Source organism: Lonchura striata, chromosome 2 (assembly GCF_050655825.1).
Source record: "Lonchura striata isolate lonStrDom1 chromosome 2, ASM5065582v1, whole genome shotgun sequence".
Lineage (NCBI taxonomy): Eukaryota > Metazoa > Chordata > Aves > Passeriformes > Estrildidae > Lonchura > Lonchura striata.
The window spans coordinates 112593759-112620639 of record NC_140704.1 but is presented as its reverse complement, the minus strand read 5'-3'; the positions used below and the strand labels follow the sequence as shown (position 1 = coordinate 112620639).

The 26881-nt window shown below is 36.2% G+C and overlaps 2 long non-coding RNA genes across 2 annotated transcripts in view; both read right to left on the bottom strand.

Annotated features, from left to right (window-relative positions):
- LOC110468138 (uncharacterized) overlaps positions 1-26881 on the bottom strand; it is a 55702-nt gene that overhangs the window by 11090 nt on the left and 17731 nt on the right. The window lies entirely within an intron of this gene.
- LOC146768374 (uncharacterized) lies at positions 12664-25808 on the bottom strand. The gene is made up of 2 exons (XR_014952886.1): positions 22799-25808; positions 12664-20661 (listed from the first exon to the last, which is right to left on the bottom strand). It is a non-coding gene; the product is annotated as an uncharacterized LOC146768374 (long non-coding RNA).

The following is a 26881-nucleotide window of genomic DNA, read 5'->3' as shown; positions in this document are numbered from 1 at the left end:
CTTTCTGATTAAATCTTTTTTAGGTAGCTATGTGCTGTGTGGAATAAAACACACTTTTCAGCATTTAAAGATTTGAGCTGAACAAGCTTCATATTATCTGTCTGGTTTGGATTTTGCTCATGGATTTATTGTTGGAGAAAAGTTCTTCCCAATCTGATTGCATAGCTTGAGTTGAATGAGTGTTCATAAGTCTTTACAGAAGGATTGAATTTTTCAAGGCGAGACTATAAAAGAAAAATATTGGCTATTCTCTCTATAAATGAAGGAATGGCAAAATAATTCTTTGGTATATCCATATAGTTCTAGACAAGGAAAAAATTAATGAAGTGAATCAAAGACTGAGGCACAAGCATTTTCCTAATTTCTATGAGACCAGAGATGTAATATGTGCAGCAGAACATTGCAAACTCTATGCCTTGCAAGTCTGAAGCATAATCTTCTTCTAGTGGGAGATAAGAATTCTTCATGTAAGTGTCCTGCAACTTTTTAGGAAAGAATCTACTGTCTGGTTCAAGTATTGATTAGTAAAGACCAAAGCTGGGAAGAAAACTCTCTTTCCTCTATCCAAAGAGAATGCATTTCTCTTTGTGAAGGAGAACACTGAGTTTGTCATATTTCATATATGCCAGTTTAAGGCTTCTTCACACACTGTGCTTGTGTTTGTTTCTTAAACTGTTATTAAAGAGTTAACATCTTCAGTTTTATCGGATCATATTTAAAAATAAAATTCTTAGAGTAATAAGAAAGTGTATACATGAATACTGATCTGGCATGCATTTTTATGATATTTAGCACCTAAGACAAGTCCTGCTTCCATGTTTCTAAATCTGTCCTTGAATTAAATCCAACTGCCATACTCATTATTTCTATTCAGCCAGTTTTGTAGTCATAAAAGGAACATTATTCACTTAGGATGGCTAAGAAATACTCTCTTCAGTAAGACAAATCATAACTAAACTCATATTAGGTAAGACATCCTAATTATGACAAAAACAAAGGCATTGAACATCTTACCAAAGGAGTTATGGAACCTCCTTCACCAAACAAAAATATGCATATAAATGAAAATGAAGGTTTCATTTATTTGAAAATAGCAGGTCTTTTATTGAACCTCTTTTCAAGGGCCCTTTCTTGGTTTTATTTTTGACTGCCTTCCAGATAGTCCTAATCTACAGTCTTCCTGTTCTGTAGAGAATAGGCATTCTGATTTCTTGGTCTTCAGTGATGGGTAGTCAATTCCTATAATTACACTGCACCTCCCAGACTATCAGGGACATAAAAGACTGAAAGTTATGTCATATGATTATGAAAAGAAATATTTGTTCATGCTCATATTCTACAGTGGTATGAATGAATTAAGCTGGTTTCTCTTTGGAGTAAATAAAAATGGAAATCATTCACAATTATAATTTTTTCTCATATAGTAATTATTACAAAATCCCTCCAAAACATTTAAATTTAGTGGCATATTCCAAACCTTCTAAATTGGTATATGGATAAATTCTATATCTTTTTGTGCCAGCTCATGGAAAAATTGCTTTGGTAAAGTATTGATGGATACTCTTTTAATTCAGCAGATAACAAACGTAGATATCCCTTTATTTCAATCTGCATATATATGAGTGCTCTTACAGTAATGAAAGTATCTTTTTGTCTATAAGAATTTATTATTAGATATATGTGATCTCCCAAAACTATGAGAAAAATGGAACTAGGGGAAAGTGTATTGGGTTTGCACAATCAGGTTTTGGTAGCAGTGGAGCTACAGGGGTGGCTTCTTTAAGAAGCTGCCAGGAGCTTCCTCCATGTCTGACAGAGACAATACCAGCTGATTCCTGGATTGACATACCAAGGCTGGGCCAATCATAAATTGTTGTGATGCCTCTGTGATAACATATTTTACAAGAAAAATAAATAACCATACATGTTATATCACAGTTGTAATTGCTGACAGAGAAAAGCAAAGTGAGAACACCTCTGCAGACACCAAGGTCAGTGGAGAAGGAGGGCAAGGAGGTGCTCCAGGTAGCAGAACTGAGATTCCCCTGAAGCCCATGGTGCAGCCCATCATGAGTCAGCAGTGTCCCTGTAACCCATGGGCGTCCAAGGGGATGCAGAAATCCACCTGCAGCCCACGGAGGAGACCCATGCTAAGCAGGTGGATGCTGGAGAGGACACTGAGACCCTGTGGCAGGCCCATGCTGGATCAGGTTCCGGCAGAGACATGGAGACAGGAACCCAGACTGCAGCCAGTTTCTTGGTAGGAATTGTGACCGTGAGGAGGACCCACGTTGGAGCAGCCTGTCCTTGAAGGACTGCACACTGTGAAAGAGGGACCCATGTTGCCTGTGGACAACTGTTGCCTTTGGGATGGAGTCACACTGGAGAACTTCATCGAGGACTGTGTCCCATGGGAGGGACCCCATGCTGAAGAAGGGGTAAAATTTTTCTCCCTGAGCAGCATAAGGAAGAGTGTTGATGAACTGACAATAACCCACATCCACTGTCTCTCTGCACCTGTGGGGAGGATTAACAAAGTAGATCTGGGATGGAAAGAAGGGTGGTGGAAAGGTTTTTAAGATTAATTTTGCTTCTCATTATACAGCTCTTATTTTGCTAGCAATAAATTCAAATAATATCTTCAATCCAATCCATTTTGCCTATTATGGGATTTGGTGAGTAATCTTTCTTGACCTTATATCAATTTATGAACATTTATTATATATTCTCTCCCCTGTCCAGTTCTGGAAAGGAGTGATAGAGTGGCCTTGGTGGGTGCCTGGAATCCAGTCTGGGTCAACCCACTACAGAGAGCAAAACCACAATACAGACAGTGATTACATATTTTTATGTTCTAATTTTGCATAATGTAATATTCTGTAGCCTTGGTGACTGGAATAGTTTTGGACTAATAAAGGATTAGCATCAGTGGCATTCTCACCCTTGATAATATCCTTTAAAATGAATGTTGTGTTTATAAGAAATTATAAATAGCAATCTTCCAGCAATAGCAAGACTAGACATGGATCATTAGCTATATTACAATGTAAAAGACTATATCTTTTCTCCAGGAAAATGTACTTGAACATTAATCTGGTTGAGAAACCTAATCAATGGAGCATTTTTGTTTTTCTAATGATACTTGGGAAGTTCAGGGCAAAGAAAAAAGAAAACAGATTTTCTTCCTTTTTTTTTTTTTCTTTGATTGCTATATTAAGCAAATGGATTTTTTAAAATTCTTGTTGCTATCACTCACATTTTAGAAATACGCTTATCTCATTAGTAAAGTAACCTGCTGTTGCCAACAGGTACTGGAAGTGTTACTGTTACGGAGGTTTCAGGCCTAGAATTTTTCCCTGAAGAGTATAGTCTGCTGCAATTTTATGTCAGGGACAATGTAACGGATATATTAATAACTGATGTTCAGAGATTCATCTGCAATCTTTTTACTGCAGTGTATCCTTATGTTTCCGGATAGTTGACCTTTTTATGATGCTGTGCAGGGACACAAGTTGCACTCAGTGATCCTTCCAGCTGCATGGGTTCCTTTCAATTTCACTTATTCTGTGACTCTGTGATTCTGTGATTAATTTAAAGCTCACAATGTTAAAGTGTTATCACTTTTTAGTGAATTAGTGAACCATAAACACAAAGAGAGACATTACATAAAGATTTGATTGAATGATTTGTGTCAGCACATTTCTTATGACATCCCATCAAACATTTCTTCAACTTTGGTCACTATATTGCCAACGTTTCAATATTAAAAATTAATAATTTCCCCCCACATGTTTTCAATTATCTCCTAAAAATTAATTGAGATCTTTATTTTGTTCTGTTTTGGTTGTGGGTTTTCTGTAATCTGGTATGTACCTTTTGAGAAGATTCATTTACTCTGTGATTAATATTTTTGACCTCCTACATATTTTTCAGAGTATTTTAATTTAATGACTTTTTATTCTATGAAAATATTGCTAGACAATTTGGGAAAAAAAAAAAAAAAAGGTTGGTAGTTCTTTTCTTTAGTAGTGTCAAAGTAATTAGGATTTTAAGAATGGTTCTAATCATTGTATAGAATCACAAGAGCTCTGACACACTATTCTTTGCAGATACATCTGAACAATGCTTATGCTCACTGCTTGCCTAACTTAATACAAGAAAAGAACTCTGGGAACATTAGAGAGAAAAAAGCTTGTGATGAAGAGGCAATGGAAAAAAGGCAAATGTTGATTCAAACCAATCATTGTGAAATAGTGTGTCACTTTATTTTGAATCAATTTAACTCAATTACTTAATGAGGCGTAATGGAGGAAGTCAGTCACGCAAGTGATTCAATTGTTTAAAAATATTGGAAAGAGTAAGGGGGAGATACAATATATTAGGATTTTTAAAGTGAAGAAAGAAAATAACAGTTAAAAGAGACAATACTGGAAAGGCGCCTTTTATGGGAGGATGTGAGAATTATGGATGTGAGAATTATGGGAGCAAGTGAGAATTTAAATTCTATCTTATCTTAGTGTCTTTCAGTTTTGTCTACAGGAACTATTTGCTTTTACAATGAAAGAGTGATTTAGTTTCAGGTTTTTCTTACCTTTCTGTGGCTAGTGTCGTGCATGTGACAGTAATTTAGTTTACCAGAAAGGCTAAGCAAAGGCTTGTTCAGTTATGATGGCTAATGGTTCTTATAGGCATGCTCTAGAAGTCAAAAAATTATGAACTGAACAAGAAGTACTGGAAATACATTGCAGGATAGGAAAAAAACCTCAATTATTTTCCAAACAAAAGAAACAAATACATCCCCTGATATTCTCCTAGCTGCATGCCAAAAACATATTTGAAATGTTAAACTATTGTTACAATTTGGGAAGCATGAAAATTGCAAAAGCTGCAAGCTGAAAATGCTACAGATAACAGTGAATCACAATTTAGTGGATTTTCACTCTTTCTACTAATAACTGACAAAGGATGCTTTGATCAAGCAGATTCTGTTGACAGAGACTTTCCACAGCAGACAGAAGCTCTTATCTTCAAGCTATGAAACACAAAAAACATTCATAAAGATCACTTTGAATGCCATTTTCTCTGTATTATGTAAGTTTAGGGATTACTGAGCACAAAAAGGTGTGTGATGAAAGATACAAGACTTGCGAGATATTCTAGTGCACAGTAATTCACTGCATTTATTACCATTAAATTCCACATTCTGCTGGTAAACATTGTTCCCTATTTAGAAGATGTGTCAATGGTTCTAGCAATTTTTGTAAGCAAAAATTCTGCTCCAGCAAATGGATTAACCTTAAAACAACACAGGCTTTCAACATTAGATACAATAGTTCTTTCCCCTCTTAAACCAAAGCTCTTCTTCTGGAATATTACAAGATATTTAGCATGAATTTCATTAACTTACTAAATAGAAAGTACGGGTCTGTTGCTGGGTAGAAGCATTTTAAGAGCACTGTGCCTTGCTTGCATTTTCAGAACATCTTAGGAAACCAATTAACCAGCTTTTATTTTAGACATTTGTTATTGCTTTCAGTGCTTTTTCCAACACCATAAAATTCTTTAACTAACCTTTCAATATTGAGTATCCCATTATAATTTTACAGTTGGCCTTCCAAAAACATTAAAGAACTTGACAGAGTTATGAATCACAGATTATTTGTCTCTCTGTGGACTAATCTATCAAAAGGATTGAGATGGGGTCTGTATCTACAGGGCTGGTGTTGATTCAAATTCAGCGGCAAATTAAACTGAGAGAGTGTTTGATTGCCTTACACACACATCCACACTGCTCCTGCAGCTGAGGCTTACTTACTCCTAAATCATTGCAGTTTTCAGAACAATGCATTAAAGCTGAGTCAGTAATCCTACAAAAATCTATAGCATATTGTATGGATATGTCATTCAGGATCAATACTAACCCAGAGGACTCTTCACTGTCTTATACACGATGATAATCACTGAAAACAAGGGTGTCTCCTATATTATCCTTAGGGCTTAGAGATCTAAATCAGGATTGCTTCACACATGTTGCCAGACTTATAACAAACTGGCATTTGTCACTCAAGACTTTATGAAATACAGTACAGATACAACAGCTTTCTCAAAATAATGAAGTTCCTTTTGAAAGAAGATCCATTTTATTTTCTGTGACCTCAGTCAGTAGTTGATGCCTACAATATTTTTTCCACTGTCACAGAGATAATTTAATTTTATCTCTTCACTGAATTAAAGAATCAAAAAGATAACGACAAGAAAGACAATATTCAGCTTTTTTTTATGCTTTTCTTTTTGTGTGTCTTATTTTATTTTGGTCTCTTCATCATTTCAGTTTTGCCAATATTGTCATTCAATGACCATTCTTAAAATTATTAACTCCTTTAAAGTTTTATTTGATTTTTCTCCTGAGTAATGCCAATAATGTAGCTGACAATTGCTTTGAGTATTCATTTCTCTACCAATGCACAGACAATCAGATTCACTGCCACCTTGAGACTCGGCTATCATCAGTCACCTCAGCCTATCAAACCAGTCAATCTACATAATGAGGAAACATAAAAAACCTGGGGTCAGAAGAGTTCTTTCTACTTGAAAGCTACAAGAAATATTCTATTAGAGTTCCTTGCATGTTTCACCCGGGTACATTCACAGTATAGGTCAAAGAAATGTTTGTTGTGCTGTCCTCATTTGTTTAAACCACTCAGAAAACCATTTTAAGTTCTGGAGATTTTTTCTCTGTATGTTTCCACTAGGTGGTTTGGTGTTATTTACATAGAATAAATACACTTTTATGGATTAAAGTAAATGGCCAATGAATACCTGAGTATAATAATTTTTGACCTGGAATAAAAATTACCCTTTTCTCCATTAAGACAGGTTCTAGGATTCCTAGATAGAAAAGAATATTAAAAAACTAGTGAAATTCCCTTTTAACTCCCTAGATCTGATAAAAATTCAGCTGAATTTAAGAAAAAATTCCCATCAAATATAATAGGCTTTCACAGAAGCTCTAGTTTATGAACAAGAGTTGTTGTAATTTTATATTAATCACAGTTTGAATTTAAATCAAAGTATAATTTCTTATATTAGCCATGCATATGTGGTAATAATATTTGTTCCTCAGAATGAATAGAATTTGTCCTTTTTTGGTATTTTTGAAAGTCTACAGTGTGGCTTTTCAAGTAATGGTGAGAAGAATACTAAGCCTCAAAAACTAAGACCAATGACCATTAAGGAAAGGAGGGAGGATTCCTGGAAAAGAAAATATTACCTTTAATGGATTTCTGTGAAGAAGTATTCAAATCGTTCCTGCCTGCTGATTCTGAAACTGTCTACAAGATAAGGTCTCCAGTCTGAGATTCTAGTAATTTCAACTGCAGATGTATGAAGCTGGTTCAGTCGGCAGAAGCTAACCACTTCATTCACCTTCCTAAAATCACCCTGCCTTTTCAGTAGCTTCAGAACTAATTATCACCCCTGCTGAAAGCAGAAGACCTTTGCTCCTATTTTCATAAGTCCATTTCTCCTTTTAGCTCTAGACCCTTTATCTTCTTACATTCCTTAAAGTAGGTAATAAAATTGCTTCAATGTATAACAGATATCCACATGTACATTGCATTAAATTCATTGCAGATACAGTATACGCTCTCAAAAATGTCATTTCTTTTTTTTATTTTCGTATGATGAACACCTACATCTTTTTACAAGGAATGTGGTTAAAGAGGAAAGACAGCTTGCTATACATTCATCTAACTTTGTTTTTGCTTGTATTTTAATAGCAGAATTACTCCTGGATACCTGTTTAATACCATTATATATGAGTCATGTGCACATGCATCAAATGTATTTATTAGTTATTTCTGAACCAAGCAGTACACACATGACAGTTCATATATATATATATTTTTTTTCTTTTTATATATGCTCAATTTCAATACTACAACACCTTGAAAATTATTTTTCATTACAGGAAAATCTGTTCTACCACTTTCAAAAGTGCTGTGTTAATGTAAGGGAGGAATATAGTGCCATGCATTTTACAGGTATTTGTAAACAATTCAGTAAGAGTCCCCACAGCCAGATCTGACTGCCTTTCCCATTGGCATTGATGAGGATTTTTTCAATATTTTATGAACTTCCTATTGGGAAGAAATCAAATAAAATAAAATCTCAGAAAGATAAGATTCCTTACTCATAACCCTAAAGATATGTAAGTAGCTAAGCTCAAAGAACAATGAAATGGCAATTAGTAGACATAAATTTCAATGGTGGTCAGTTAGCAAAACCTATAAAGCGAGGAGTGTTAACCAGATAGATTAGAGAAATGGAAATATTATGGTAGACTTTGCTTAATTTATATGCCTATATAACTGTCAGAAACACATAAGTCAAAATGCCTTACTCAGAAATATTTATTTCATTTGTAAGCTAGAGTAATCTCTTCCAGCTCTCTGTTGTCTGCACACCAGCTGAAGAACTGGTTAGAATGTGTGAAATTCAGAACAGATGTTACACTCTTACTGAAGTTCTTTATGTTAAATTTGTTAGCCCAAATTGTAAACAGAAGAAAAACATCACATAAATTAAAAAAAAAGTGATAATTACTGAAGACTCCCAAGACTTTCACAGACTTAGTGAAAAGAGAAAAATGGAAAGCGAGTGTTTCTGGTGAATTCTGTTGGTTCAGTTTTCAATGGATTTCATCTTACATTACTACCTGCAATGCTAGTATACTTAATGGTATAATAAAACATAATCTGGAAACATTGTATTTTATTGGGGTTTTTTCATCATCATTACTTAGACACTGTCATTTCCCTTACAGAATATCAGTAGAACATGAAAACTGTTGAAATGGGAAACAGTATCAGACTTGTATTCAAAGCTCCAGCGAGCAAGAGAGAGAGAGAGAGAGAGAGAGAGAGAGAGAGAGAGAGTTTTTACTGATTCACATACAGAATGTGCCTAGAAGTTTTGATTTTGACAAATATGAAGGCTTGAAAATGAAACAGGAGATTAATTGGTAAAATTTTCATTCTTTTCCAGTAGAAAATGCAACTGTGCCTATGTAAATCACTGCAGGCTGGAAAACAGCTTCTGTCTCAAATTTCCCAAGACATGTCTGTTAGCATGTGACTGTGATCATGCTAACAAGGCTGCACCCTAAAAAGGACTGGAAATAGCTGACACAACCTTATACAGCTATGCCATTTCAGGAGCAGCATGTGTTTAGCCACCCTGGAGTGCTGCACTGCTAACAGGAGTTTGAAATCAGGACTTTCAGAAAAGGCTGAATCCTCTGACACCACTATTTCTCCACCAATAAAAAAGTACTACTGATATGAATGTCTTTTGCACAATATTATACAATCACAGAATCACATAATGCTCTGGGTTAGAAGTGATCTTAAAGATCATCCTGTTCCAAACCCCGTGCCATGGATAGGGACACCTTTCATTAGACCAAGGTGATTGGAGCTCCATCCATCCTGGCCTTGAATGTCTCTAAGGATGGGGCAGCTGCAGCTTTTCTGGGCAACCTGTTCCAGTGACCACACAGTAAACAATTTTTTCTTAGTATCTAATCTAAACCTACTGTCTTTCAAACAGATAGAAAGTTAAAAAGAGATACATGCTTCCAATATATAAAGCAACTTCTAGTTTCGACATCAGTTTCAAACTACCAGCAAACATCAAAGTCATTACTTAGACTCTGCAGTTGCAAGTACTGCACAGCTGCATGCAGGGCAAATACAATTGGAACAGAATGAGTTAAATTACTATTCATGTACCTCACACAGTTATCTGGGTCAGTTTGACCTGTATATGCTGTTTTAGTAAATGTGCAGCAGCAAGTCTAATAGGTTTGATATAGGAATCACTTCAAAAATTCAAAGGCATATGTGGTACAGAAGGTCAAGCTTAATGATCACAGCAAGCTTATCTGGTCCCAGACTCAGTGAATAAAATTGTTTTAACTAGGTGGTTACAAAGCCAGACTCATCCTTCTTTTTTATTGCTGTATCAATGCAAAACAGTCAGAACCTATTGGTAAATTTGACCCTTAAATTTTCTTGTGTTGTAGTTGCATAAGGTTGATAGCTACAGTTCTGCATACATCAGTTAAGGTCCAAACTATGTTTCATTGACATCAAAAGGTGTTTTATGGGAGAACAAGTCTATCTTGCCCATGTTATTGATGATACAGCAAATCTGATCACTACAGTGATTTTTTCCCTTCCAATAACCTGAAGGGAACAGTATAAGGGAGTATAAGAGCTAAACTCTTAGAGTTTGTATACTGGTTCATGCTGGGGTAATTTTCTTCATAGGAGCCCCATAGATATGGGGCTATGCTTTGGATTTGTGACCAAAGTGTTGGTAGCACAGAGATGTTTTCCTTACTGCTCAGCAGGGATTGCACAGAGCCAAGGCCTTTTCTGCTCTTCACCCCATCTCACCAGTGAGCAGCCTGGGAGTGCTCAAGGAGTTGGGAGGAGACACAGCCAGGACAGCTGATACCAACTGATCCAAGGGAGATTCCATACCATATGGCATCATGTTCATCATATAGAGTTGGAAAAAGAAAGAGAAAAGGGTGGACACTTGGACTGATGGTGTTTATCTTCCCAAGGCATGGTTATGAATGATGGATCCGTGCTTTCCTGGTGATGGCTAAACACTTGTCTAATCATGGGAAGCAGTGAATCAATTCCTTTTGTTTTTTGCTTTTTTTTTTTTTTAATTGGATGGCTGTGCTTTTCTTATTAAGCTGCATTTGCTTCAACCCATGAGTTTTCTCACTTTTATCCTTCTTATTCTCTCTTCCATCTCACCAAGAGGACTAAGTGAGCAACTGGGTGGAGTTTAGTTCCCAGGTGGAGTTAAACCACAGTGTTGACAAATGGAAGAAAAAATCAACATTTGATTCTTACCAGAATTTAGTCTCTAGTTGGAGCAGACAAGGTTTGTATAAGATATAGGCAAAAAAAGTGAGTTTTAAAAAATTATTAAAAAGCCAATGATTTCTGTTCTGAACACTAATATCAAGTCTGAATGCTCCATTCCATAAACCACATGAATGCGCTTGCTTCATAACTGTTTCTTCAGATATTTATTAGATACATTGAACAAAAAAAATAAAAAATAAAGAAAAACACAAACCCAAACCAAACCAAAAATAACACACTTCATTTTTAGTCAGCTAATTTTAAACTACATCTTTGTAGCAATTTCTACTCATCTTAGTTGACACCAATACAGACCATATGCCTGGTGCAAGTCAGATATTTGTTGATGCTGCCTTTTGTCAGTATGTTCTTTAGGAAAAAAATGTAATTAGAAAGATTGGTGTACTTGTCAGCTAATTTGTTTAACACATTGAAGATGAAAATTGTAATATATCTGCAGAGTATTATTATTTTTTATTTCATCATCTGCTATAGCCATTTGTCCAGTTAATCAATTACAAAGGAATAACAAGGGAATGCATGAGGCATAATCACCTTTTTTATTACGATTTTTTTTCTCATGTGATTTGATGAAAATTAACACTGAGATAACTAATGGCAATTCCCATAAGAAAAAGTCTAAACACCTTAAAAAAAAAAAATAGAGGAGCTTGAAGTTGAAAATAGATTCAGAAAAGGACACAGATCTTAAATTTTTTCCTGTCCTTTGTATTTGTAAATCTGCTTCTGCCTTGACTGACTTTTTTATAAGAAACCTCCTGTTTTCACCTTTGCTACATTCAAAACACACAAATTCCTTGACCTGTGCCACATTAGTTAAATAGATAGTAGGAAACACATTGCCACAACAGTTTTCCTCCACAGAGCATGAGCATCCAGGTGAAATCTTTGCTCTTTTACAAGTAAAGGAAATTTTATCCTTATGTATGTGATAATATTTAAACCAGATGTCCATATTGAGTTGCCATATCCAATGGCTTCCTTTGACACTAGAGGTTCCAAAATGCTATTAATTTAGCTGAAACAAAATTGACAAAATCAGAAAGTTTTGACAAAAATTTGATTGACAGAATCAGAAAGTTTTCACAAGTCATCAGATTTCTGTTCAACTGTGTCCTGTCAAGATAGATCCAAAGGCCCCTATTACTTGCATATCTGCACCTTGGGAGGAAGTATGAACAGAAGTGACTGAATATTTCAATGATATGCAAATCTAGATGGCTAGCTCTACCCTTGGTGTTGAAAGTAATATTTTCCAGTAAAGGAACAGGTGAAAGAGAGATTGGATGTAATGCAGAAACAGTTAAAACAAGCAAATTAGTTGGAGGATAATTACACTTGCTAGAAATGGATTTCCTTTTCTTTCCCCCAATCTCTCAGTTTTTCTAAAATATTATTCCATTCTACAAAATGTTATAAGTTATAAATGAACAAGGTCATTTATATTTACACTGTTTTCAAAGCATTCATACCTTTTTTCTGTAGCTGCAAATTATTTCAAGATTGCTATACACTGAAAGTCTGTGTGCTTAGTATACTGCATAGAATGAAGCTGTCATACAAAAAGATTGTGTGCCATTATTTGTTGATAAATAAAATATACGGTGGATGCAATGGGATAAGAATTTATCTTACTTTAATGTTTCTCAGCAGTCAGTAAATAAAAACATAATAGTAGTTCTGATTTGCAATATCAGTTAAAATGAGCATATTTATTTAAGGAAGACCACTTATATACTGGGAAAGTCTTGTATAACATAATTTAATTTTTTTTTCCTGGTAAAAAGGAGAACTAACAGTTAATTTTTGACAGCAGTCAAGTATACAGAGTATTTTTCTCTCTTTGCCCATTTCACTTCTATCTACAGTCTGTTTTCATAACATGATAATTGCACTGGCTTGTCATTGTAAAATACTATGATTTCATCACAAGAAGAGAAATCCAACTGAGATGAACTGTGAAGAAAAGCACATAGAAAAGTACAGGTCATCCATCTCTAATATTCATAATAACTCGAACAGTTAAAAAATACATAATTTTGAGCTTCATGTGACAGTCAGTACTTACAGATCTATTTTTTATAAACCATTTTTTTTTATCTGTTTACTAAATATGTGTTAAATTTCTGGCCTCCTAAGTAGATCCAGAAATGAAGTTGGGTTTTCCTCCTTTTTCTTCTTTTGCCAACTTAAACAACCTTCTTGTAGTTTGAAGCGAAAAGAGGTCAGACAGGACTGGCAGAGCCCTGTGTCAAGCAGGTGGAAATACCACGTAGTGAAATGGAAAAACAAAGATGTGAAAGGTTCATAACTTTAGCTATAAAAATATAATAATCTGAAAGGAAACACAACTTGTCACAGTGGACTGTCTTTCTGTATGACTGAAGAACCCTTAAATATATTCATCTTAAATGTGTGGAGGGAGAAGAAAAGAAAATAATGACCAAATACTAAAAAAAAAAAAAAAAAAAAAAAAGCCAAAAAACTAATAAAATTAGAAATCTTTTCTGAAAGCCGGGAAAGGAATTAAAACAACAAAAAGAAAAAAAGCCTCTAAATGACATCTAAAAGACTTTGGGATAAATCTCACCTGAAAATTGTAGATGCAAACTAAAGTTTAACAAGAAAGCAAAAAGAAACTTTAGCTTCACAATAGATTATTTTTGTTTTAGCATTCAGGAGAATGTGAGGCTTACTGGCTATATTGTCTATTCAAGAACCCACAAGCTCTTTCAGCTTCTCTTGAACTCTGGCTTCACTGTTGTTTCCTTTATGTCACAAATGAGCAATTTAAGGTTGCTTAAATAACCACTATCAAAACTATTAGCAAAAACTATTAATATCATTGGATTTCTAGAAATAATACCATTAAATAAACAGAAATGGACTGTAAAAAAATTTGGTGGTAAGGTTCACTCTATTACTTACTACATGGATGAAACATGCAAAGCAAAATCAAATTAGAATGTATTTAAAATATCTACAGAGACACTGAAGATTTTAAATTACAAGGGAGACCCTTCCATTGACTTGTAATGTTTAGAGGAGAATTCCTTGATTTTTGGACTTCTCATGGAGCCTAGGTGTGTCCAGGTCCAATCTTAGACTGACTTGGTCAATGGTTTATGTCTAAAGTGATTAGCCACATGGATTTCATTACCACTGATTTGCCATGCTGTTAGCAAGTGTTGTTATTGAGGGTGTCTCTACCTTGGGCAGGGATGGATCACAGTCTCAGGTAAGGAATCTCAAACCCTGATAGGCATCCCAGCTCCAGATGAGAGCATCTGGCATGCAATCCAGCTGCAATTTGGAGAATCTCAAATTGGATTAATCCAAAACTCTGATATTAGTAGAAAGGTACATCTGCCACATGGAGCAAACTTGGGAGGAATCCCAGCTCAACATGGCAATGGTCATGCAGCCACATCACCTAGCCAGGAGATCCTGAAAAAAGCTCACCTAAGCTGTTATATTTATGGGATAAAATAGTTGCCCCATCAAGTTGCATACAACGGGAAAGGTATGCATGAGATTTCTTGTGCTGACAACTTTCTTTGTTCCTTGACAAATAAATCTTGGGAAAAAACCCCTCCATTCATGTGTTAATGGTATGATCTGCATCCAAACTCATATGCATCAATGCTCACTGGGTCACCCTTCTCCACTGTGGGTTTTCTGGAGGAGTTTTGGGTCCAGCTATGACTCAGGCTTTTATATCCTTTGGAGACTCTATCAACTCCTGCTGGTTTGACTACAGGGATCAATGCATCCATCAAACCCTTTAAAGTCCTCAGTAATTTAAAGAACAACACCAGCTCTGCAGGTGGTTGTTAAGTATTATTTGTGTGTTTAGAAGCCCATGGTGGGGGCTTAAAAGGCCCAGCAACCATATAGAGGTTTTGAAAATAATACATCTCTCTATTGTCCTTCACAAAATTCACAAAATTCAAATCTCTCATTTACAAACCCACCAATGCCATAAGCATTTTCTTGCTATGTTATTTTTCAATTCATTTTTTTCTATTATGTGAATGTGAATCTAATTATGTGGATGTGAATCTAATTATGTGAATTCTAAAAAGTTAATAGATAGGTACTTTATTTGACACTTGTAAGCAAGACCACCTTCTTATAAAAAATAATTGAGATTTATTTATTTATTTTAAATTCAGAAGCACAGCAGACAGGAAAATGCATTAATATTTTTTACTTCCATGAAGAAAATCAGACACCAGCAGTGCTAAAATACAAAAGGACATTAGGATAGGACATAAGAATACCAGAAGCCTAGAATTATTTTCAGATAATTGTCTGATAAATATGTGGGTTTCATAACTCATTGATAAGAATCAAATGCTTGGTTCTCTTCCTGTTACAAGTCCCCAAGCAGATGATGTCCAGCATTTTAAAAGCCCCATAAGTTACAAATGCAGGGTCATCCCTAATTTCAAATAATTCTAATAGAATTTTTTCCACTTTCTGTGTGGCTAAGTTTGTTCTACTGTTTCCTTTTCTGTAGGTTTCACAAGTGGTCAAGAAAATTTCCAGTCTTGGAATATTGTAGGAAGAGTGTGGACAAATCTTCTAATAATGGGTGTCCACAGGGTCAAGGAAAAAGGTGCATGTAAGTATCTCTAGGCAAGAAGGAAGAAAATTGACAGCTGAAGTATTGGCTGTAAAATGGAACAGCCTAAAATGCAGCTGCAGGATTATTTTGAAGGACATTTTCCCCTCTTTTTCCCACCTGAGGAGAATTCAATTATGCATGTTTTGTGGGTTCTGGTAGAGGAGTTCTAAGTGACTACTAGCATTGATAAAAAATGAAGGAAAATGGCCATACCATCTACTTCAGGTTGAACTCCATATTTCTTCCTCTTTCCCAACTTTCTGGAGGTACCTATTCCTTTCTCTGTCTGCCTTATGAGGAATCTATTATAGTATATGTTTGGTCCTCTGAATCCCATCTTAACTTGACATCCAATGGAAAGAAAGTGAACTTCTCCCATAGAGTCTGTTAGTCTCTTACCCATGCAAGTAAGGAGCTACATATATTTTCCAAAACCTATCCTTTCCTGACATTGGACAGACTCTGTCATTTTGAATTAAGTTTGTATGAGATCTTCCATTTGGGCTTAAAAGAGATTTTTTTTGGTTTTGTATTCACCCAGAAGACTATGCTAAAAATTACAGATCCTCTCAAATGTCTATGAACTCAGTCATTATCCAGCTGGTGGGTGAAACACAGAGAAATGTGCCTAAGCAACACCAGAGTTTGGAAGAGGGCTGTGATCTTCCAGCTCTAATTCTCTCCAAGATTTAACTACTAAGCTACACAACAGCATGGATCACAGCCCATGAGACAAAACAAGGTCCAGCAAGTACTCTTCTCTGAACTATCCCTACTTTGTGTTTTCACTTGCCTTAGTTACACCCAACAGAGGATGAACTGTTCACATTTCTTGCACAGTCGAGCCAAAGTTGCCTTGACTTTGACAAAGACTTTGCAATTCTAAGAGTTTTCAGGTACAAAAAATCAGAACACCTGTGTTGGTTTGAAAAGACCTTGCAATAGGCTTTTTTTCAAGTCTCCACATCATCAAGATCAAGTCCTGCCTGACCAACCCTGTGGCCTTCTATAGTGGAGTGACTACATCAGAGGATAAGGAAAAAGCTGCAAATGACATTTATCTGGACTTCTGTACAACCTGTGACTCAGTCCTCCATAACATCCTTCTCTCTAAAGTGAAGAGAGATGGATTTGATGGGTGGACTGTTAGATTGATAAGGAATTTGGTGAACAATATCATCCAGAGTACAGCGGTCAATGGCTCAGAGCCCTGACAGACATCAGTCACAAGTAGTGTTCTCCAGGGGTCCATATAATGACCAGTATTATTTAATATCTTCATTAATGACATAGATGAAAGGGTCACCCTCAGCAATTTTGCAGATGACACCAAGATGAATGGCCCTGTTGACACACCTGATGGATGTAATGCCATGCTAAGGGACCCAGACAAGCTCCAGAAGTGGTCACAGGGGAATCTCATGAGGTTTAATAAGACAATGTAAGGTCCTGCGCCTGGGCTGGGGCAATCCCCAGTATCAACACAACCTGGGGGGATGAAGGGACTGAGAGCAGTCCAGCTGAGAAGAACTTGTGCTGGTGGATGAGAAGATGAACATGACCCAGCACTGTGCCCCTGCAGCCCAGAAAGCCAAATGTGTCTGGGGCTGCATGAAAACCAGTGTGGGTAGGGTGAGGGAGGGGATTCTGCCCCTTTGCTCCTCTCTGGTGGGACCCAAGCTGCAGAGCTGCTTCCAGCACTGGGGTACCCAGCGCAAGAATGGCAATGACCTGTTGGAGCAAGTACAGAGGAAGAACAACAAGATGATTAGAGGGATGGAGCACTTCTCCCAAGAGGAAGGCCTGAAAGGATTTGGATGGTAAACCCTAGGGAAGAGAAAGCTTTGGCGTGACTTAATTGCATCCTTCCAGTACCTTAAAAGAGCCTACAAGGAAGATGGACAGAAGTTATTTACAAGAGCATTTAGTGACAGAACAAGGGGAAATGGCTACAAACTGAAAGAAATTAGGTTTAGAATGGATATTAGGAAGAAATTCTTAACTGAGGGTGGCAAATAGCTGGAATGGGTTGTCCAGAAGAATTCTTCAAGACCAGGCTGGATGGGTCTAGTGGAAGGTGCCTCTGCCCATGGCAGGGGGATTGGAGCAAAATTATCTTTAAGGTCCTTTCCAACCCAAGCAATTCTCTGATTCTATGATCATAAGAAGTACCTCTGCTTCATAAGAGTTTACAGCTGATAAAAAACAAATGTTATTTATGTTTTGGAGATAGGGAATATACAAGAAAATGTCCATTCTGACAGACTTCTTTGTGTTCCAAAATCTGCCTAAGGAAGCCAAATCTGATTTCATCCATGGGGCTTTGTGGCTGCACATTATTTTGGCCACATGTAACTGATAATACTTTCCTGAGCTGCAAATTCCAGAGGAGATGCAATTACTGGTACTTGCATTACAGGCAGCCTGAACTCAGTCTCATTTTAGCTTGCACAAAAATCTGTTCTGCCCTCACCACAAGTGGTGCCATAGAATCTTTAGGTGCTCAGGTCATTTTTGCCTAAAACTGTGATTTGTCCGTAAGAGTGGAAGGAAAAGATGAATGGGCTAGGCTGTTCTGGGATGTAGCAAATGGCAATTGCCAAATTTCTTTTTCCTTCAGAAGTTATTAGCCATGTCCTGGGACCAAGCGACTTTGTTTCCTTGGCCAAGGATGCTGATTACCCCAAAAGGAAGATGTATTGTGTTCTTAGGACACAGTGTCAGGCTGTCTACTTGCCAGCTGTTTGCAGTGTGTTCAAACCCCTTTCACTTTGCTACCTCCCTTCTCTGTCTCCAATTCCTGCATAGAGCACAAGTGAAAACACACATCAAGGCAGCAATCTAGCCAGGACATTCCCCAGAAAGCACTAGAACTCCATTGTAAGAGACTTGACAATGTAAAAGTAATTGCTTCATAGGTTTGAACTTGACTGATAGTGCATATATAGACAGTCAAGAACAGACGAACTCTCCAAGACATGTGGAAAGTGTGCAGCAAAATGAAGCTCTTCTACTAGAGATATTTTTTCTTTTCAACAAAAATCCTATATTGTGATTTAACTTTTTGGCTTTCTACAGTTACACCATCTTGGCTGTCTTCTTTTATGTCATTATTCACAACAGAATTTTATTTAAAATGTCTAGAAACTAAGGCTATATCTAAATTTGTCAGAGGTAAATAGCTTTGTAGATTTGGGCCTCTGTTCTCAAAGCCCATTGTCTCCATTTTACTTTCTTTCCACACACTATGTATCTCTGTGACAAATGGTTACGGCTGTGTTTGATTTGAGCATTGACTGAGAAGTACAAGCAGAGTAGGGGGGAACAGAAGGGTATAGGGAGCAAATATTCAATTAAAAAATCTTGTGATATAAAATACATAATAATTTTCAAGTGAAAAGGACATCTTCATTTTCTAAATGGGTCTTTTAAAATGATAGGCAATAATGGGAGAATAAGTCCATTATTCATTTATAAGGGAATTAGCATAACAAAGCTGCTTAATGTGAGAGTTCAGAAAGCTCTGATTAATAAATTAATCCTTATATTTTACAATAGGTCTCATTTTTTTGAATAATCTCTGTAAGAAAGTGTTTTAATAATCTCAATGTTTTTCTTCAGAAAATTTAACTCTTTGTAACCTACCCAGAGCAGAGACCAAGCTGAACTTCAAGTGCTGATGGGTGCAAATAATTATAGCTCTCAATAACTGATAGCATTGCATAGCGAGAACTTGAGGCAGGACCAAACACAGCTCCACTGGTGCCATTGTGGCACGTAGAGGTCCATCACACTAATCCTAATAGCTAAACAGCATAATTTAAATTAATCTGCATGGTAATTAATAGAAAGGAAGAAAGAATTATGAGCCTTCAGTTTTGAGAAGAGTAGCCTGAATAGCGCACATTTTTTTTTTTTACATCTCTTTAAATCTCTGTCATAATTTTTCTTTCTATAAATTACATTTTAGTGTGGACACACTCTCTTAAATTTGCCTGCTCTTCACTGGATAGACTCTACAGTACAGTTAAAAGCCTTTACTTTTCTGAAAAAGTTCTGTTCCAGATGAAACACTTTCCATATCAAGTCATTACTCTGCTGTCTCGCAAAGACAAGTAAGGCATCATTCTCAATACCCTTTTCTTAGAAAAGAGCCTTTTACTCTGTCTTCTTTTTTTATGCTTCGGTGAATCTGGCCTTTTTATCTGAATAACCCATAAAATGGTTTTATTCTGGTTTATTTTATTAGCAGCATTGTTCCTATGTAGTTGTAAGCAATACCATTTCATGTATGGCATCATTCCTTGTCTATTTCTGTATTAACAATTTTAGATAGTAGCCTTTCTCTTTTTACAAGAAGACACTAATGAAACCAGCACTTTTTGATTCCATTCCTCTTATCCCCACCATAATTGACCTCTAATGCTGTTATTTCCTTCCATGCAGGTCTAATGGGAGTGGACAAACCTTTCTGATTACTTTTGGAGAGCCAGAAAGGATTCTTACAATAGGAATCTTGAGATAAAATGCTAGTCACAATGAGGCAGAGAATGGTGAATTCTGCTCAGACACACCATGCACCACAGAATGCCTGATGTGACATGCTCCAGTCTTCTTTTGAAAGATTTGGGAATAGGATTAATGATGTAGTAACATAACAAGGAAGGCAGAAAAGAGAAAATAATGATGACATTGGTAGTTTAGCCTTGAACATTGTGAATGGCACTTTTACCGAGCTTATCAGAGCACTCATGGTATGGTTTGACTGAGGAATGGAAAGAAAATGCTGAGAGACTTTTGCTTACCCCCTCAGTTTAGGAGTTCAGTCACTGCATAATGACAGAAACTTTCAGCCATTAGGTTTGTGTCCTTCCTTTGGATAATGCAAATGGAGTTTTCTTCTCTGGTCTATTGCCTATACATCAACAGCAAAACAACTGCAAACTTTCTTTGGGCTGTCAGAGTAATAAATTTCTGCGCTACCGACCTCTGTTCCTTCACCTGTGGACTCTTCTGGTATGTTCAACTTGTCTGTTCTCATCACACCTTTGTTCTGTAAATCTAAAAGACAAGGCACTGCCTTGTTAAATGGAATAGGACAGCAAGGGGAAAAATCATTGTACACAAAAATAACAGTTTGAATCTAGACTGCACAGCAGTTCTTCACAAATAACTCTCACTTCAAATGCAAGCCAGAAGCAGAGGATCTTTGAAAGGAAAGCTTTTGACAGATTAAATTCTCTAATAAGCCTCATATTGCAAAACAGAGGGGAAGCAACTATTAGAAAACTGTTCCTAATTCATGTTTCATTACAAATTAATGATGCAAACAGAAAAACAGAAACTCCATCACCTGTTTGCATAAGAATTCCTTCATCAACAAACCTTCAGTTTATTTGTAATTCCTACCACTCCTGCTTTGGTTAAATTTTTGGTTTATATCTGTATTATTTTGGTTTAAATATGTTTTCCTGTTGTCTAGAGTGCTTTAGAAAGAGCTGTGAAAACTTGGTGAAATCTATTTGGCAAAGCAAGACTGTCTTTACAGAAAAATTAACAGGGTTTGCCAAGCTCATGAGCCCAAGGGTTGTATCATTTAAATCTTTCTCTTATACTCAGTGAAAAAAAGAAATGCCCTTAGAAATTACTTCTTTGGCACTCTGCACTAGCCCCCATTTAATTGTTCTTCCCGTTGGCATTGCTGCTTCTCACAAGGAAAAAAAATCCACTTTTACAAGTTCCTTTAAGGTCTTATTCATATTTTCCTTGCTTCATTTCTACTGTCCTAGTTCTTCTCTTCAACTGTTCTCAACATACGATATTCATAGAAGACACCTTGTTTTTTAGCCAAGTCCTAGACACAAACCAGAGATTTGGTGGCAGTTGTAGACTTATCATCTTGGAAGGTCTGTTGAATCTTTTCCAACCTTAATGATTCTCTTATTCTCAAACTTGCAAGGATAAAAATTTTCACTCTATATAAATGTTTGCCCTATGCAAATTTGTGTATTTAAGCTTCCATATGATTGTGTATTTTCAAGACTTCACTGTGGACCTACAGGCAAAACTAGCAGAAAGCCATGGGATTTAAAAATACAAGTTTGCTAAAGTTGACTAGCCAACTGTTATTTGTGGATTTTCAAGAAAGATGATTTTTTTATATTAGTACTTATAGTTTTTCTTTACTATTCAAAATTCTAGAATAGCAGTATTTCTGTCTCAGTGATGATTTAAGGTCTATCTATAGCCTTTAATTACTCTCTGTGCATAATTTTTTCTTTAGGCCCAGAAGACCTGTTCTCACCTGTTGACTAAGTATTTAATGTGAAGTATTTCATCAAAGAATAGTCAGAGTTCACATTTATAAAATAAAAGGTAGAGTACGTTAGAATTGCATTGATTCTGTCTTATCCAAAGATAGCTGCCAAATTAAAAACAATAAAGTATAACTTGAGACATATAACGTTTCATTTCTGGTTAGCAAGGGAGAGTAATACATGAGCCATAGGCAGGTCCATCAATCTCATCTGGCCAGAGATGAAACTCCATGAATAATAGCACGTCATCTAGTTTTTTGTTTTCTTTTGCTTTGCTTTGTGGCTTTCCCATACAATTCATCATTACAATAAAATGAGAAAATGAAAAATGAAGTTTGAGTGGTGTTCAAAATTATGTATGCTGAAAAAACCACAAATCACCCTAACAGCAGCAACTCCCCCCCAATAAATATTTTGCACTCGGAACAGCAAAAAAATTATGATCTTTTTTTTCTCTTGCAAATATGACAATCTAATAACAAATTCATTCTGGAGTCCTGCTTTCTGTTGAATGTCATGTTTATAGTCAGATATATTTCTAAGCATATGGACAACACAGCAGTAGGGGCACAAACATAACCAAGACCAACTTTGTAAATCCTTCTTTCCAGGTTAGCCAGAGTACCAACTAAAGGTGTCTCAGAGCAGCTTCATCTGCAGCTTCTTCTTATGGCATGGAACATAAGAATTATATTATGGCCATTGGGCTTGTGTTTTCCTTTACTTTCTGGCCTCACACTATTGTGAGGCCAGGAAGTAAAGGAAAACACAAGTCCAATGGGCATAATAATGTCTTATCCTTGGCTTCTGATTCCAGTTCCCCAGCTCAGCACAAGAGCAGGCTCTGAAAGTAGACCAATAATTCTATAATCAAGTCATACCTGTATCCTTCTGATGACTTAGGGCATCAGAGATGAAGCTTGTGTAGGGTTTAATTGGAAAATTAAAGTTTGCTCTTGCTGACTCATAGTGGTGGATGAATGGTAGGTATGTTACTTTTCTTGAGATGTGAGCATGCCTGTGGGAGGAGAGAGGGTTGTCAGCCAGGTAAGATATCAGTCTGCCAGTCTTCCAGGAGAAAAGGAGAAGTGCCAAAGAAAAATAAAAATAAATAAATCTTTCATCTTCATGTTTTAAAGCTTTAGAAAAGCTGATGTGGTTGTATGCTGATGCAGATACCCCCAAGGAACTAGGAAAAAGGGTGTTGTCCTGGTCCTATACCAGACATTACAACTTAGCCTGAGGTCTTAAAACCTATAAGACAGCAGATATCATTTAAGAGCTAACTTCCAAGTTAAACTTCTGAACTTGCCCAACTTCTGTTAGGGATTAAATGAATATGAAGCTCCAGCCTGGGAGAACAAGCAAGTGCAGTGTTTCTATTTCTCTCATGATCAAGAAGACTTTAGCCTTATAATCTTATTTAAAGTGTCACCCTTGATCAACCATGTGCTTAACAGGATCACCACTCTCTAGATTCAAGATCAAGTAGCACACAACAAATTTACTGCATTGCTAGTCTCTCATGACTAACAATCTACCCTCTTCAAATGCAGGATATGATCAGCAAAGTCAAAAGCACTACCAAAAAAAGAAGACAAAGAGTAACCTTCTGTAAAAGCTATATATTTAAATGTAATGCTCAAAGCAGTCCTTAAAAAAGAAACACCATAGCTTCATAACCAGTAAATGAAGAAAATCAAGGCAATGGAATCCAGTTTTATAAAGACCTAATTAGGGTGGCCAGCAGGGTTGTTTGGCTTACCTCTGTGATTTTTTGAGTGTTTTCTGCATTTATAGAAAGGCCCATAATGAATATGAAATAGTGAAGAATAATATTTTTTAGGAGAATGATTCATAGCCTTTTAATACTGAAAACTCCATAAGCTGCTCAATACCAGAACTTCCAAGGAACCTTCTTCTATATTTAGTATCTCTGTATGTCCTTGATAGATTATTTGCTCCTGACTACGCCGAAAAAAGGGGTAATGTATGAAGGTGGGATTATTCCTTTCTTAATGCTCCACTCCTCTGTATTAATAGATCTTACTCATGATAACTTTATTTTTTAGTGAATCCTTTTGTAAATTTCACATCCAGTAAATTTTCAACATGGAATAATATTTCCAGCTGAAAAACTGATTACTTTTCCTCATAGTGGGAAGAGAAAAAATTTCATAAGAATGGTGGCAGGTTATCCTGGATGATGGAAAGGGTTAGGCATTGGTTACAATAAATCTCAGCACATTTTTTAGTTATATCTTGCTTAAATATGCATATGTATATTACTTTAAAAGACTCTAAAGAACTTAGAATGAAGAATGTAAAGGCTGAGTTTGAAATATATTGCAGAGCATCTTTATAGCCTTTATGGCATTATTGCATCAGAATGTGTGAAAGGTGCAAAATGTACATGAACCAGGCAGAACTACAAAACTCTCAAAAGTTACATCCTGAGGCATGTAGCTCCAACACCACTTGACACGGAGTAAGTGTAAAAACAACCGTTTTACAGTAGACCTTATTAACTACGTGTAAAGATTTTAAGAGCTATTGTGTGCAAATAACAACCTTATGATTAGATTACTTGAAGATGCATTAAAAAAAAAAAAAAATAGATACTAAAATATGGAGGAATTACTCTACCAGGGATGCATAATTGAAATTGCAGGAGGCTTAAAATGGTAGCTTTCAATTTGTCTTTCCATTTGTCTCAGGAAAGTCTGCTATATATGCTTATGTCCATGTCAGTAGTGTTAACTTCAAGCTTTCAAAATTCATGAGTCAGCCCAAAGGAAGTTTTATCATTTGCCTAAAAATCATTAGGTTAAATAAAGGTGAGTGGCTCATCCATTCTTTTCCATCTCTCCCTCTGTAAACTGCCTGGCTCATTTGTTTTCAGCAACTTTTTTCTTAACTCTGGAGACCAGAAAGTTGTGCATATTTCAAATGAAACCTAGGAAATCTCTTGGCAGCCCATTAAGCTTCAGGCACAGGAATCAGGGAAAAACAATATACACTGCAGTCTCTGTGATTAAAACAGTTTCTATCTCAATTTTGATATTACAGGAGTCTGAAAATCTCATGACTCTGAGTATTCAGTTTGGTATAATGGATTAAGGGCCTTTGGCCCAACACTCTATTTCCCCTTTTAAAAAAAAAGTGTCAGGATAGTACCTGAATTTTAGAAAGACCTTCTAAAGTCACAGAGGAATATGTTTCACTTAGAACATCTGCAGTTACTCTCACTCATTTCTCAGTTTTGGTGTAGAAAATAGGTAATTATGGTAGATTTTGTGAATATTCCTCCATCTCTTAACTTTTCTGTTATCCACATTTTCATCAACATATTCAAAAAGAGCTAGTGAGTTGAGTTCAGCCTAGACATCACAGAAATTGTGACTGCCATAACTAGCTGGATAAAAACATAAAAAGCCCAGAAAGTTACCTCTGTTAGATAGTAAAAAGATTTCTAAAGGTCTGGAATGAGATATATTTGAGGAGAATATATTTGAATAAATGTGTCCTATCATTAGTAGTTAAAGAATTTTTCTATCTTTTATCTTGATTATTTTAAAAAATTGAAATTGCAGAGGGACCATCTGGGGTCTCTATTCCTGCAGGTTTTTACTTTTTACCTGTGAACAGTACTATATTCCTTCATCAAATGAACTTTGTTAGGAGTTTTCATTCATCATAGACTTGCTGTTGAATGGGTCAATGCCCTGGATTTTCTTAACAAAATTTGCTCCAGGAAAATAAATAGAAAAGCTTCCAGCAATGCAGAACAGAATTGATTTGGATGCCCCTTGGGTAATCCCTATGGGACACTCTGAGGGTGCTGAGAGGTCTGGTTACTGACATCATGAGGATGATCTCAACTATTTTTGAAAGATGGTTGAGATCAGGGAATTTTCCAGTGGTCAAAAAAAAGATGTTCTTCCCATATTCATAAAAAGGCCCAAAATGTAATCAAAGGAAGTCCTGTCCAGTCAACATCACCTCAGGCCCTGGAGAAAACTTCTAGCAAGTCCTCTTGGCAGCCACTTCTGGATTCATGAAGTAGAGGAAGGTGATTGGGAATATCTAGCAGTAATTAAAGCAGAAGAACCACACTGACCAAGCTGATGACTGTCTTGTATGATTAAATTAGTAGATCTGAGAATTACTGTAAGGCAGCAGATATTGGCTATTTTGGTTTTAGTACAGTTTTAGACACAGTATCTAAGTCAGGACATTATGGTCTAGGTGAGTGAACTACCAGATGTCTGGATTGTCAACCTCTACAGCGAGCAGTTTGAGGTTGGTACTCTACCTGCAGGCTGACTACAGGTGGAGCACAGAGGGTCTGTATTGGGACTGTTCCTTCCAACCATAATGATTTTATGGTTGCTATTAAATTTGCTTTCTAACCAACATTAAACAAAATTTCCTAGGTCAATGGCAATGCTTGTTTGGTTGGAGAAAGTGTGGCAAAATTAGAGACTGAATATATCAAAGACAATGGAAATCTAGAACTCTCTAGATCTTGATCCTTCAAGATTCAAATGCTTTTTTGATTTTCAGATAAAAAAGTGGGTTATCAACCATTTAAAAATAAGTATTTTGTCCAAAATTGGAATAAAACATTTATGTGTCTCAAGGCAAGTAAGTTTTACCAGCTTTATGAAAATTAGAAATATTTTTTATTTGCTAGTGAACTGAAAAAAACCAATTATTTACACATATTTCCTAAAGAAATATTTGTTTCGGTCTGTGACTTGGCTTATCTCTTCATTGTTCCAAGAGTTTATGATGGGGTTTATTTTCTATGCTGCAGGGAAGTGATATGGTACTTAAAATTGTGAAATTAGAAGGGGGAGCCAAAGTGTCACTAAAATACCTTGTTCACTTCTTCCTCTGTTGCTGCGATAGGTTTATGCATGTGGGTGGATGCATATGTAAACAAATAAGAGTGTTTTCTT